This window comes from Crinia signifera, chromosome 2 (assembly GCF_055691185.1).
Source record: "Crinia signifera chromosome 2, ASM5569118v1, whole genome shotgun sequence".
Classification (NCBI taxonomy): domain Eukaryota; kingdom Metazoa; phylum Chordata; class Amphibia; order Anura; family Myobatrachidae; genus Crinia; species Crinia signifera.
The window spans coordinates 339,492,859-339,506,519 of NC_139218.1; positions in this window are offsets into that span (position 1 = coordinate 339,492,859).

Here is a 13,661-nt window from a genome sequence, read left to right on the forward strand (position 1 = left end):
AAAAGATGTGTTGGTAGCGCCATTAATAGATTTATTCAACCAGTCACTAGATGCAGGTGCAGTTCCAGAGGACTGGAGAAGAGCAAACGTAGTTCCACTGCACAAAAGCAGAAGCAAAGAAGAAGCAAGTAACTACAGACCAGTGAGCCTTACATTAGTAGTAGGGAAATTAATGGAAACACTATTAAAAGAAAGAATAGTGGAATATCTTAAATTAAACAATTTACAGGATCCAAAACAGCATGGTTTTACTGCAGGGAGATCATGCCAAACAAGTCACATTGACTTTTTTGACTCCGTGACCAAAATACTAGATGAAGGGGGGCTGTAAATGTAGCCTATCTAGATTTTAGTAAGGGATTTGACACTGTCCCACATCGCAGGCTGCTAAATAAACTTGAAAGTGTGGAATTGGATTATAAAACAATTAAATGGATAAGAACCTGGTTGCAGGATAGGAAACAGACAGTTGTAGTAAATGGAGTGCATTCTATGGAGGGACAGGTTACCAGTGGAGTGCCCCAGGGATCTGTACTTGGACCAGTGCTCTTTAATATCTTTGTTAGTGACATTGCAAATGGTATTGAAGGGAAAGTATGCCTTTTTGTAGGTAACACAAAGATATGAAACAGAGTAGATACACCAGGAGTGGGAAATCAAATGACTGATGATCTAAGTAAACTTGAGTATTGGTCAAGAGCATAGGCATGCGCAGCACATTTTATTAGGGGGTGCACTATCAAAGGGATGTGTGTGGCACCCCCTGTTGTGCATGTGCGTGCATGTCTACCATCATCTATTGGCACTCGCTACATTATAAAACGTCTCTTAGCCACAACATAATCTCCTGCCTATTACAGTTTTAATGTTCTAATTACTCTGTGTAACAGTAAAGGTAAATAAAGTCAAAAACATATATGGATGATGCAGGTGTGTAGTGATATAACAATGGTCTAGTACAAATAACAATGCAAAACACATAATTGATTGATGGGCACTTCTTTTAATGGAATACAGTTCCAAAAAGGAAAAGTCTTTGGTAAAATGTATTGCAGATATTGCTAGCGGCAGGGAGGTTTTTATAAGGTGGGCACAGCATTAGGGGGTGCCTGTGCACCCCTAACACTCAATGTGCGCACACCTATGGTCAAGAGCATGGCAACTACAGTTTACTGATAAAAAAATGCAAAATTATGCACTTGGGACTCAAAAACCCAAAGGCTCAATATAGTATCAAGGGTTCTATAATGGAAACTACTGAGGAGGAAAGAGATATAGAAGTCACTATTTCAAGTGACTTAAAGGCAGGAAAGCAATGTAGCAAAGCAATGAGGAAGGCAAGTCAGATGCTTGGTTGCATAGGCAGAGGAATCAGTAGCAGAAAAAAAGACGTAATAATGCCACTTTATAGGTCATTGGTATGGCCTCATCTGGAATACTGTGTCCAGTTCTGGAGACCTTATCTTCAGAAGGATATGAATACATTGGAGAGTGTACAAAGAAGAGCAACTAAAATGGTGCATGGCCTACATCACAAAACGTACCAGGAAAGACTAAAAGATCTTAACATGTATAGTTTGGAGCAGAGAAGGGAAAGGGGGGACATGATAGAAATCTTCAAATATATCAAGGGTTTAAACATAGTACAGGAGGGAAATTTTCTTCAAAGGAAAAGAAGTAATAGAACATGAGGACATGCACTGAAACTGGAGGGAGGTAGGTACAGGAGAAATGTTAGAAAGAAGTAGTTCACAGAAAGGGTAGTGGATAAGTGGAATAGCCTCCCATCAGAGGTGGTAGAGGCTAAGACAGTAGAACAATTAAAAAATGTGTGGGATAGGCATATGAATATCCTTACAAAGAAATATGGATTAAAAAGGGTTAAGATTACCTAAGGGTGAAAAAAGGGGCAGACTAGATGGGCCGAATGGTTATTTTCTGCCGTCAAATTCTATGTTTCAATGTTTCAAATTAATACAGGCTTATCCGGCCTGGAACTGATGTCACATACCTTCTCATAAAATGCTTGGGCACACCTGCATTTCCCCGATGGTCCCAGCGTTTTTTTTGTTTGGCATGAAACAGCTGGTTACAACCCATAGTCGCCTACGTACTGTCAATCACCTTGTGAACAGCTAGCAAAAGAAAAAGTAGCAGGATTCCTTCACTAGCAGGTGTCGCGCACATGCATTGAGGACCATAAACACGCATAATTTATCGATAATTGTCCACTCTGCGATTTTGAATTAGGCCCATAAACTTTTTCACAAAACAAAAAATTGTTGTTAAAAGGTAAAGAAGAAACTCAGTCTCCAATGTATCCTTAAATTGCTGCGGAATTTTAGCACAATATAAATAAAAATAATATAATTTTGCTCAAGTCAATATAATATACAGTACGTGCGGAAGACTGAGACTTAAGATAAACTCTTTGCTTGTGGGACCTGGTTGCCAGTGTGGTTAATGTACAAGGAGGTTATATACACATAAAACCATTCCATCCTGAATGGAAAGTGCATTGTGCAATGTATCTGCAGCACAACGGAAAGACATCTGAGACTCCATCGTTGTGGGCACGGCGGTGAGGGCAACATACTGCAATGATGCAACCACTAAGAGGGTGATGGGAATATCCTTTCCACTTGTATTACTTCTTTTTACCATTAACACATTCTTCTCCTACTAAAACAGCAATAAGAATTAGGACTTAAGTGGGGGTAATTCGGACATGATCGCACGGGCACCTAACATACACAAAGGGATTAATCCATGAGGATTTTGGATGCAAATTCACACACTGGCCACTGGCATTGTGGCCCATATTCGCATGCATGTGGGCCACATTACACGATGCTCGGCAGCAGTGAACACCTTCAACTTTTCCTGATTATTGGCTGTATGCACAGTGATTGACATGCAGTGCGCATGTGGGGGGTGGAAACCAGCCGTTTCATGGGAGTACTTAGCAAAAATCTGGTTGTGACAAAAATAAAAATCAGAGAGTGGAAGGGAAACCGCAGGCGTGCCAAAGGCTGTTAGGGAAGGGTGTGTGATGTCAGCTCCAGGCCGGACTGCTGAGTAAGTCTCCGCCTATGCGGCGGCTGCAATAACTGGTGCCCAGGAGCAAACAGTCGATGGTGAGCCTGTTACTATGGGTTTTGGGCATATTCGCTCAGCTGCAAATGGATGCGCGTCCGTACACATCCACGTGCACAGTGTAGACATTAATTTGCATGGCAGGATTACAATCTAGCAGGACGGTGGCTTAACTGAACCCTTTACACTGCTAAATCGCAGCCGTGCAATCAAGTCTGAATTAACAGCTATGTTACTGTGTTTCCTTGATATCCCCGATAATACCCCGACCTACCCCGATAATAAGACCTACCCTTACATCTGCAGAATGGTCAAAAATAAGCCCTACCCCGAAAATAAGACCTAGCTAAATCCCCATTTTGGCCAGTCCCTGTTCTACGCTACAATGCTCCCAGCTCCACCCCCCCAGCATAAAATGGATGCAGCTGTTAAAGATTTAACCCCCTCCCCTTGTTTTCTGTGAATGACGCTGGTTTGCGGAATTCGGGGTATGGACACTTATGATGATGTTGTTGAAGACGATGACAATGACCATTTTTGAATAAAGGTAGATTTTTTGTTCACACTAAACCTGTTTATTGAAATTGCTGTCAATGTTAATTAAAATAAGACCTAGCCCAAAAAGTAGCCATATGGTGCTTTTTGGACCGAAAAATACGGTAGGTGTCTTAGATCTTAAGGTGGCCATACATCAGAAAGATATTGTACCCAATCATACAATCTCAGTTGATTGTAAAATGGATTGTAGGCAGATTGTGTACACATCTTGTGTACACAATCAAACAATCGATCAGCAGATGGATTGTATGACTGATTGTATGATAGATTGTGTGCAGATTGTGTGCACATCTTGTATACACAATCATGCAGCAGATGGATTGTATGACTGATTGTATGATGGATTGTGAGTAGATTGTGTGTCCAAAAACCACCAAGGACTGCCGGGGATTTCAAGGGAAATTGTACACAATCATGAGTGCAATCGATCTTAAGTTCGATCTTTCTGATGTATGGCCAGCTTTAGCTTATGGGTTTGCTTCTGTACTGGACAATGCAGTATATGGACATAAATAAATGTGTATGTGGTTTAGGCTCATTATCCCCTCCGGCTCCGACCTCAGTCTGACAGGGACCCCCTTCCTCCTGCAGCACCTGGGGGGGTGCCTGGACCCACAGCAGGACCATTTACACCGGCCTTTACACGGGTCCTATGCGGGTTCTACCCAGGTCAGGACCTGGGTAGAGGACCCGTGTAAATGGACCCGGATATACCCCATTTACACCGCCGATGATCTGGGTCTGACCCGCCGCTGGCCCGGATTTTTCAGCAGTGTAAAAGGGGTATAAGCTACAGCTATAATACGTATAGCCAGTTCAGCCGGATAACCCATAGAGTAGCTTACATAGCATACTGGCTGCACAGGCATTTGGCCACTTGAAGGAGTTCGGCGATCGGCAGGGGGGAGCAGCTTGCAATGGACGAGGGGGGGGGGGATACTGGCAGTGTGCGGGTGGTGCTGCCAGATGGTGCACACTGAGGAATCAGTAGCATGGGGTTTAAAGTGTCCCCAAATATATGAAGCAGTAGGTATCATCTGTCCCTTTTTTAATTGTAAAAGTATAGGTTTTGAAAGGGACTGCTAAATTACAGGGCTTGGCTCCAATAGCTAACCTAATTTTCAGATTATGTTCATTATTTTAACATATGGCTACATTACCACAAAGTATTTTATGAAGAGGGATCTGATCCTTCTCTGTTAACTGCCACTTTCACCTGTGCGGTCTGATTATCACATACAGTATGTGAACCGTGCAGTAGTACTGCCAGGTCCAAGCCCAAAAGTAAGGACTCCTATGGCTAAAAAGCGATTTGTTATTGCAGTGATATGTGGTCATAAGAAATTATAATGATCTGAGCTAAAAAATGAATAATCCTCCAAATTTATCTGGCAGAGGTAAGTGGCCATTGCACGTGCGTGGTCAGCGGATGGTGCATGTGCTGGAGTCCCGCTACCACTGCAGGGATAGGTGGCTTTCTGAGACCAAGGCCCTCATTCAGATTGACCTGCAATTCGCAGCTTTGCGGGTCATCTAAATGCGACACCCCCCCCCACCCCCTGCCGCACGCATTGCGAACCTCCCAGCACGAATGCGAATGGATTTTTCAGCATACACATTAATTTGCAGATTGCGTGCGCGGCAGAAATCATTCGATGGTCACCCACCATCGAATGATTTCTCTAACGCTCGCAGATCTAAGAAACTCTCTTATGTTTTAGATCTGAGGCGCCTCTGTACGTGAAGAGGACGGGCAGCTGACCGCCCCCTGTACCCGCTTCACCGACGAATTTCCATGGGAATGCATATGAAATGCTTGGTGTTCCCATGGGGACTACCCGTGGCCCCTGCCCCCCACCCGCACTGCTGCGTGCGAACGGGTTGCCGCGAATAATCAATTCACCACGCCTGCTCACATAAAGAGGCTTCTCATGCGCAGTCTCTACGAGAGCCCCCTGCATGTGTTCTTTGATACATGATGCTAGTATAATCATTACATATGGAATTGCGATTTAGGGCCACGTGCCTATATCGCACCCTTAGTCCTTTCATAGAGTTGTCATTAAAAACATAACAAAAACACACATCTGTAGTCTACTTCTCTTTCCACTTCAGGAATGATTTAAGAAAACCCAGACTAGTAGACACAATGGCATAATTAATTAATTGACTGAGACACATTAACGCTGAGACACAGACACACACTGTAATTATTGACTCCCCGCCAGACACAGATAACTATGCTTAGAGGTAATGGGTCCCGGCACTGCTGATAGTGCAGCGTTATCTCTGGTGTACAGTGAGAATGTTCTATGCTGCAGAAGTAGCGAATGCAGGTTGATAATCTGTCCTTAGAACAACTTGTTGCAATATATGTGGCAGAGGCCTGCCTTCCAGAACATCTACTGTAGTGTATAATAATAGAGTGAACAGTATGGAGGCCATTTACAAGGTACATCTGATGTGTGCGCCTCAGTTTTTTCTGCCATCAAACTGTGCATCGATATGTGGATAGAATGAGAGTTCTCCTGCACTCCTTGGAACTTACAGCAGCCTCCCAGACTCATAAAGCTGAGTCTATAATGATGCAGTTTGCGCTGCCATGCTCCCAGTACCTCCTTGAGGAGTAAAATTAGACAATTATGATTAAAGATAGTACTTCTTTAATACTGCTTATGGGGCTTACACACGGGGATACTTTGCTGAGCGATCTGAGTGATGCTAGAATGCGCAGACCGCTCAGCAAGATCACTCAGCACACAGCGCTGCACAGTCCTGTGTGCTGAGTGATCTGTCAAGGCCAGCATTCTCTGGTGAGAACACTGGCCCTGACCAGCAATCAAACTAGATTTATCCAGCAAGCTGGATATTAATTGCCGAGTGATAGCATCGCATTGCTATGGCCCCTACGCATTTTCTAATCGATCTAGTCAAATTAAGTCAGATCACTTGGACAATGCCGAAAATTGCCCCATGTGTAGGCCCTATCAGTGTTGCCTTATTTGTTATAAACCAGGACTAATATATTGTGGGTCACTTTTATGTGCGTGGAGCTATTTAAAAACACGTAATCACTGCAACCTTTACTTTTATTGAGACCTGCCTGGTGGTGAATTCTTCACCATCTATATAATGTACAGTCCCCAATTGAAATGTAATTATATCTGGAAACTACACCCTGCTCCAGCACTAAGAACACTAATACCCCATTTACACCAGAAAATGCAGGGACTTACCCAGGGCCGGTGCAAGGCACCGGAGCGCCCCAGGCGAGTCGGGGTGGGGGCGCCTCGATGCCGGGGGGAGGGGGGGTGGTACCTGTGTAAAAAAACTTGCATCCCCGGCGTCCCTGCAGTGCTGCTGGAGCGGTCAGGGGTGTCCGTGCCACAGGGGTACCTGCGGCGCTGTCATGTGTATAAAGCTGGCTGCAGCCGGCGGGGTCCCTGCAGTGAATAGAAAATAACTAGCGATTCCCGCGCCGCCGCGCGCATATGTGACAGTGCCCCTGTTCGGTGTGGTGCAAGATGGCGTACCTTAATCTGGAGCTGGTGACGGCGGCGGCTTCTGGATTCTTTGCGGCTTCTGCTGGAGAACCTGTGGCAGGGAACGGCACAACCCAAGGGACCCACAAAAGACAACGCTACTTCGGTTAGCAGCGACAAATATTTATTAAAGGAAAACAACTGCACTAGTCGCTGTGATATACTCCTACACATATGCAAACATCAATAAGAAAGATAAAAAAAAACACAAAGACAATGACATCAAAGAGAGCAATATTAAAGACAATAATATGACATCACTAGAATACTATACTGCACATATAACACAATACTGCACATATAACACTATACTGCACATACAACACTATACTGAACTATAGTCCCTGGTGCAAGGAAAACAGTCAATGAAGAAACGGTCCCACGAAGGAAGATCCTCACAAGTACAAGGGTAGGCCCTACCTTAGTGTGCACACTACTATATAAAGGCCAGAAAATATTAATGGTCCCCTATAACGGGGTACAGGCGAGTCCCCGTTACCTAGGGCAACTCCCTGCTAGACATACAACACAGGCTGTAGATATAGGCTTGGCAGTGGTGGCAAATCTGGCATGCAGCCAGAGGGGCGTTGCAGGTGTCTCTGGGCTGGTAATGTCGCAGGGTGATCAGCACCCCAATAACAGTTGTCCCCTATGCAGTGGAGAGCCACTTCAATAGCTGGGTAAAGTGGGCCAATTTGGGGTGCAGGCCAGCCTGGGGGTAGGGGAGCTCTTGTACCTTAACTCTCAGCTGCAGATGCCAGCTCCTGCTGGTCATGACTCTTCAGGGTCTCTCACTCCTCTCTGGGTCTCTCACTCCTCTCTGGGTCTCACTCTGCCTGGCACCTATCAGCAGCACCTGATCTCCTCTTCAGTGCAGGACAGGGGAACAGCTTCTCCATTCACTGCACACACGCTGCTGGGCTTTCTCCTCTCTCTGCCTGACTCTCACCATGCTCCCAGCATGTCTTCTCACTCTCTGCACACTCTCTGGGATCACCTCTGACCTCTCAGCTTCCTGTCACAAGTGCAGGGGAGCTGGGACACTAGCTGTCTGTTAACCCCTCACAGCGCTGCTGTTTCTATAAAAATGCAGTTCTTTCTCTGAGCAGCATTAGCTGCAATTTACCTTCTTTGAGGGCACAGGGACACCTCTGGGGTGGACTGCCACACACCTCCCTGCTGGAAATTTGCCTGTCCGCAGGCAACTTACCCGGACCAATAAGTTCTTGACAAAGTCCTGTCAATGTCCATGACAACATTCAAACGCTAAACGAAAACAGGTGTGATCAATTATACATTCAATAACCACTATAAGCATCACTACCTTCCTGCCACCTGATATCTAATGTGGGCTCCCCAGGTCAACCATCCCTCTGCCACAGGACCTCCATCCCTCCACGGTCCAGCTTCTCCAAGGCTGTCAATGGATGGCGCCCACTCTCACGATGTACGCATCTTTAGGCATGTCTCACCTCTCGATCTTGCCTCTTCGACCTCTGTATCGCCTGCTGGATTCTGAGGGCGAATTCCTCTCCTGAGATGGTCGTATATTCACCACTTGTTACCGGCTTCCCACCGATGAAACAGATCTTGGCCTTGTCTTCTCTCTCTGGTGCTTCTACCTTGGCCTTGGATTCAGGCAGTGGCACAACTGGTTCTGCTGCTGACGGCTCCACTGTCTGTGTCACAGCCATGTGAACCTCAATCTCTGGGCTTCTCTGCTGGTCTATCATTCCGACATTTCTCGGCCTTAGATTCGCCACCCGGTACTACTATATAAAGGCCAGAAAATATTAATGGTCCCCTATAACGGGGTACAGGCGAGTCCCCGTTACCTAGGGCAACTCCCTGCTAGACATACAACACAGGCTGTAGATATAGGCTTGGCAGTGGTGGCAAATCTGGCATGCAGCCAGAGGGGCGTTGCAGGTGTCTCTGGGCTGGTAATGTCGCAGGGTGATCAGCACCCCAATAACAGTTGTCCCCTATGCAGTGGAGAGCCACTTCAATAGCTGGGTAAAGTGGGCCAATTTGGGGTGCAGGCCAGCCTGGGGGTAGGGGAGCTCTTGTACCTTAACTCTCAGCTGCAGATGCCAGCTCCTGCTGGTCATGACTCTTCAGGGTCTCTCACTCCTCTCTGGGTCTCTCACTCCTCTCTGGGTCTCACTCTGCCTGGCACCTATCAGCAGCACCTGATCTCCTCTTCAGTGCAGGACAGGGGAACAGCTTCTCCATTCACTGCACACACGCTGCTGGGCTTTCTCCTCTCTCTGCCTGACTCTCACCATGCTCCCAGCACGTCTTCTCACTCTCTGCACACTCTCTGGGATCACCTCTGACCTCTCAGCTTCCTGTCACAAGTGCAGGGGAGCTGGGACACTAGCTGTCTGTTAACCCCTCACAGCGCTGCTGTTTCTATAAAAATGCAGTTCTTTCTCTGAGCAGCATTAGCTGCAATTTACCTTCTTTGAGGGCACAGGGACACCTCTGGGGTGGACTGCCACACATAGCTCTAGATATTTTCTATTCACTACAGGGACCCCGCCGGCCGCAGCCAGCTTTATACACATGACGGCGCCGCAGGTACCCCTGCAGCACGGACACCCCTGACCACTCCAGCAGCACTGCAGGGATGCCGGGGCGCAAGTTTTTTACACAGTTCACTGGGGGTGAGGGGCGAACTGCCGCCCTCCAGGTGCCGGCGCCCTAGGCAAATGCCTAGAGCTGCCTAATGGTGGCGCCGGCCCTGGACTTACCCGGGAATACATTCCAGGGATCAAGCAGGGACATTTGGTTGGCCCCTTTCACACCAGAAAATGTTTCTGGTGTGAGGGGGGAGAGAAACCATCCACCGTGGATAGGAGCGGGTGTGAACTGTAGGCTGGACAGCGCTGGGAGCGCTTCTGTGGCACTGTGCCCATGCATCGCCCCCCCCCCCCCCCCCATCTGCAGAAGCGGCTCTGGGCAGCAGGGATCCTGGCAGTGGCAGCTGGAAGCTTGTAGCGATATTTGCCAGGCGGCCCACTGCCTGGATCCTCCTGCCCGGACCCCGCTGCCCGCCATCACAGCTGGAAGGGGGTGTGCCCTGAGATCCAGAGATGCTGCTGCCGCATCACTGGGAGTGCTGCCTGCCAGCACCACTGTCAAATCAATCCTGGGATCTCCAGAATCCTGTGATTGAGTGTTTTGCAATCCTGGGTTTTCAAAAATGTACAGAGATTGGCCACCCTACTGACTAATGAGCATACAATGTCACTGTTCCTGGCTGTATGACGTTACTGCAGCCAATAAGGAATTGACCATCCTAATCCACTCTCTTAACAGGATGCCAGCCTAACACAAGGAGGCTTAGGAGTGAAGTACAGTTTAGTTTTAGCAATACACAGGTTTCACCACTGAAAATGTGTAATTTCCTAGTGTTTCATAAGTGCCCAAAGATAATTTGATGTTAACTGGAAGGTTAAAAAACAAACAAACCTAATTTGGTTGAAAAACAATCCTAAAAGTCACTATCCATGTCAACCATGAGAAAATAAATAAAGCATTTGTTGAACATATCACAAAACATTGAAGTTGACACAAAAATGCTGGCACCTGCTCAGTGATCAGACAAGCTCCCAGAGGTGGGGGACTTTGTGCCGATCTGCCCATCATTTTAAATTGGCAATCATTTACACAGCAAAGCCTGGTGTTGGGGCTGCCGGGGGGGGGTTGTGTACTAATTACCCAGGCCCGCTTGCTGGAGGAGCCTGCAGGGGGCCCTGGTCTGACCCCCCTCCCTCCTCCGTCCCTCCCAGGCAGCAGCAGCACACATCTACAGCATTTGGTGTACTGACAGCAGGCTCAGCATGAGTGTCTCACTGACATGCTGAGCCTGCTGTCAGTACAGCACATGCTGTAGGTGTGTGCTGCTGAGTGGGGGGGGGGGGGAGACAATACCAACAATCCCCCTTTCGACTTTAGACAGTTTTTTCAACCACCCCTAACATTTTAGGGGTGTCACACCTCCTACAATTAGGCCACGCCCCAAATCTTTTACCGGGCCCGGCATGCCTCTCAGTGACCCTGAAAGTGGTTATTCTTTTAAATTAACTTCTAGGTACAGGTAGAAAGTCACATCATTCTCCTGGGTCATCTAAACCAGAGGGTTCTAAACTAATATTCTAGTTCCATAACCAGCAGTGAAACCCTTACAAAGAGCAGAAAACACTTGTGGATCACTTGTGTCATATAGTCAGTTTATGTAAAATCTTTCCTCCATCCAATCTACGCAGAAAGTACAGGACTATGGGGTATTCTCTACAGTACCTTGCTGTTATTATTTTGGTACATTACATACACTAACAGTTTTTAATAAATTATATATCTGGGTTGCCCACCCTCCCGGAATGGCCGGGAAGATCCCGAAAATTGGGTCCCCCTCCCGGCCCCCCGAAACAGTGGGCAACCCTCCCAGATACTGGTCTTTTTTATTTAATCGATCCACCCCCAGACCTGGAGTTCCTGGACCTATTTTTCCAGAAAAATATAGCAAATATATATATATTTATTTATTTAACAAGGGGTCCAGACCATGCACTGTCTAATGGTTAGTCAACCCTCTGTGGCAGCTGGCCACACCCTCTCTGGAGACTGGTCACACCTCTACACATGGGCCGCGACCACTGCATTCCCCTGATGGGCCCTTCATGCCCCAGTCTGACACTGGATACATGTGGGAATGTGTCCTCACTCTGTGGGAGATGTTTCAAAGCTTGAAGAGAGATAAAGGGGTAGCACTGCCATGTTACAGGCTGTGTTTGAAAAATGTCAGGATCTAGCAGCTCACATCAGAAAGAACCAGGATATACAGGGGATTACTGTTCGGGGCTCCCAAAATAAAATATCGCTGCAGATGATGTCCTGTTATCACTGTCTTCTCCACGGACTCCACGGAAGCATTAGCGTTTCACCTTCCCAACACCACCACGGAACTACTAGAGTTAAACTTGAATTACATTTGGCGCCCCCAATCTATAAAGTACCTGGGTATACAGATAACAAAACACTTTGACCTATTATTTAAAGCTAATGACGTACCTCTTCTATGCTCCATTAAAAAAGATCTAGCAACCTGGTCCCCTCTATTTATATCCTGGACAGGTCGGATAAATTCGATTAAAATTTATATCTTACCCCGGTTATTATACCTATTTCAAACAATCCCCATAGTGGTCTCTACTTCTTACCTTCGTTCAATTCAGTTTTTATTTGGCAAATTTATATGGTCAAACAAATCCCCTAGATTAAACAGATCCTGTCTAGCGAAATCTTCGACCAATGGGGGACTAGGCCTTCCTATGTTTGAACGTTATTTTCAGGCTACATAACTGAGCCATATTGTACCTTGGCACACGCAGACGGGGGACAGGAAATGGGTATCTCTGGAGAGCGAACTAATTTATTACCATTCGGTTTGTTTCCTCCCCTGGCTACCGCCGAAATTGAGACAAGCCTCGGTACTGGACACCCCTTGTGTCCATTCTGTGTTAAAAACATGGGACTATCTAAATAAAAAACTTCAACTGGCACCATATCCCTCCCCTCTCACCCCTCTTTGGCGAAACCCGGATTTTCCTTTAGGATGTATGTCTCCTTACTCACAACCCTGGATCTCAGTAGGTATCACTCGTTTGTCGCAGATATAAGGGGAATTCACCCCTCAAAACTATAAAGCACTATGGGATAAATATGACAGTCAGTGTCTTAGATACTTTGATTACCTCCAGATTTCCAGCTTCGTAAATTCTCTATACAAATCAACTAAACCCAGATCCCCACTTCCCATTGAACGTTTCTGTATATATAACCCAGATCACAGGGGAACAATCTCAATTCTATACTCCCTTCTGGCAGACACCCCCCCAGCTAAAGAACCTTTTGAGGTAGCTTGGGAAAGGGACTTGGGCGTTGCTCTAGAGGAGGAGGAGTGGTCAGAAATAAAAACACTAATAGGAAAATCTTCAATAAACTCGAATCTCAAGGAAAATGCCTTTAAAGTCTACTCTAGGTGGTACATGGTTCCCACAGTATTAAACCATATTTTCCCTTCTTGCTCTAGTCAGTGCTAGCGGAACTGTGGATCACAGGGTACGTTCATACACATATGGTGGGAATGCCCCCAGATTAGCTCCTACTGGGATGACATTTTTTCTCTTTTAGGAAAGATATTTGATTCCTCAACCCCAAAAAGTCCCTTGTCGGCTCTACTTTGCAGACCAGTTGCAGGGACCTTAAACCCTAAAAGCAAGCTATGTGGCCACGTACTCAAATCCGCCAGATTGTTGTTTGCAACAAACTGGAAACAACCTACCGCCCCTTCCGTTCAGGCTGTAATCAACAAGGTCTGGTTTGCAGCTTCCATAGAGTATATCACTGCTACATGACTCAGTGGGGAAATACAGGTCAATTTGGTATGTATCAGAG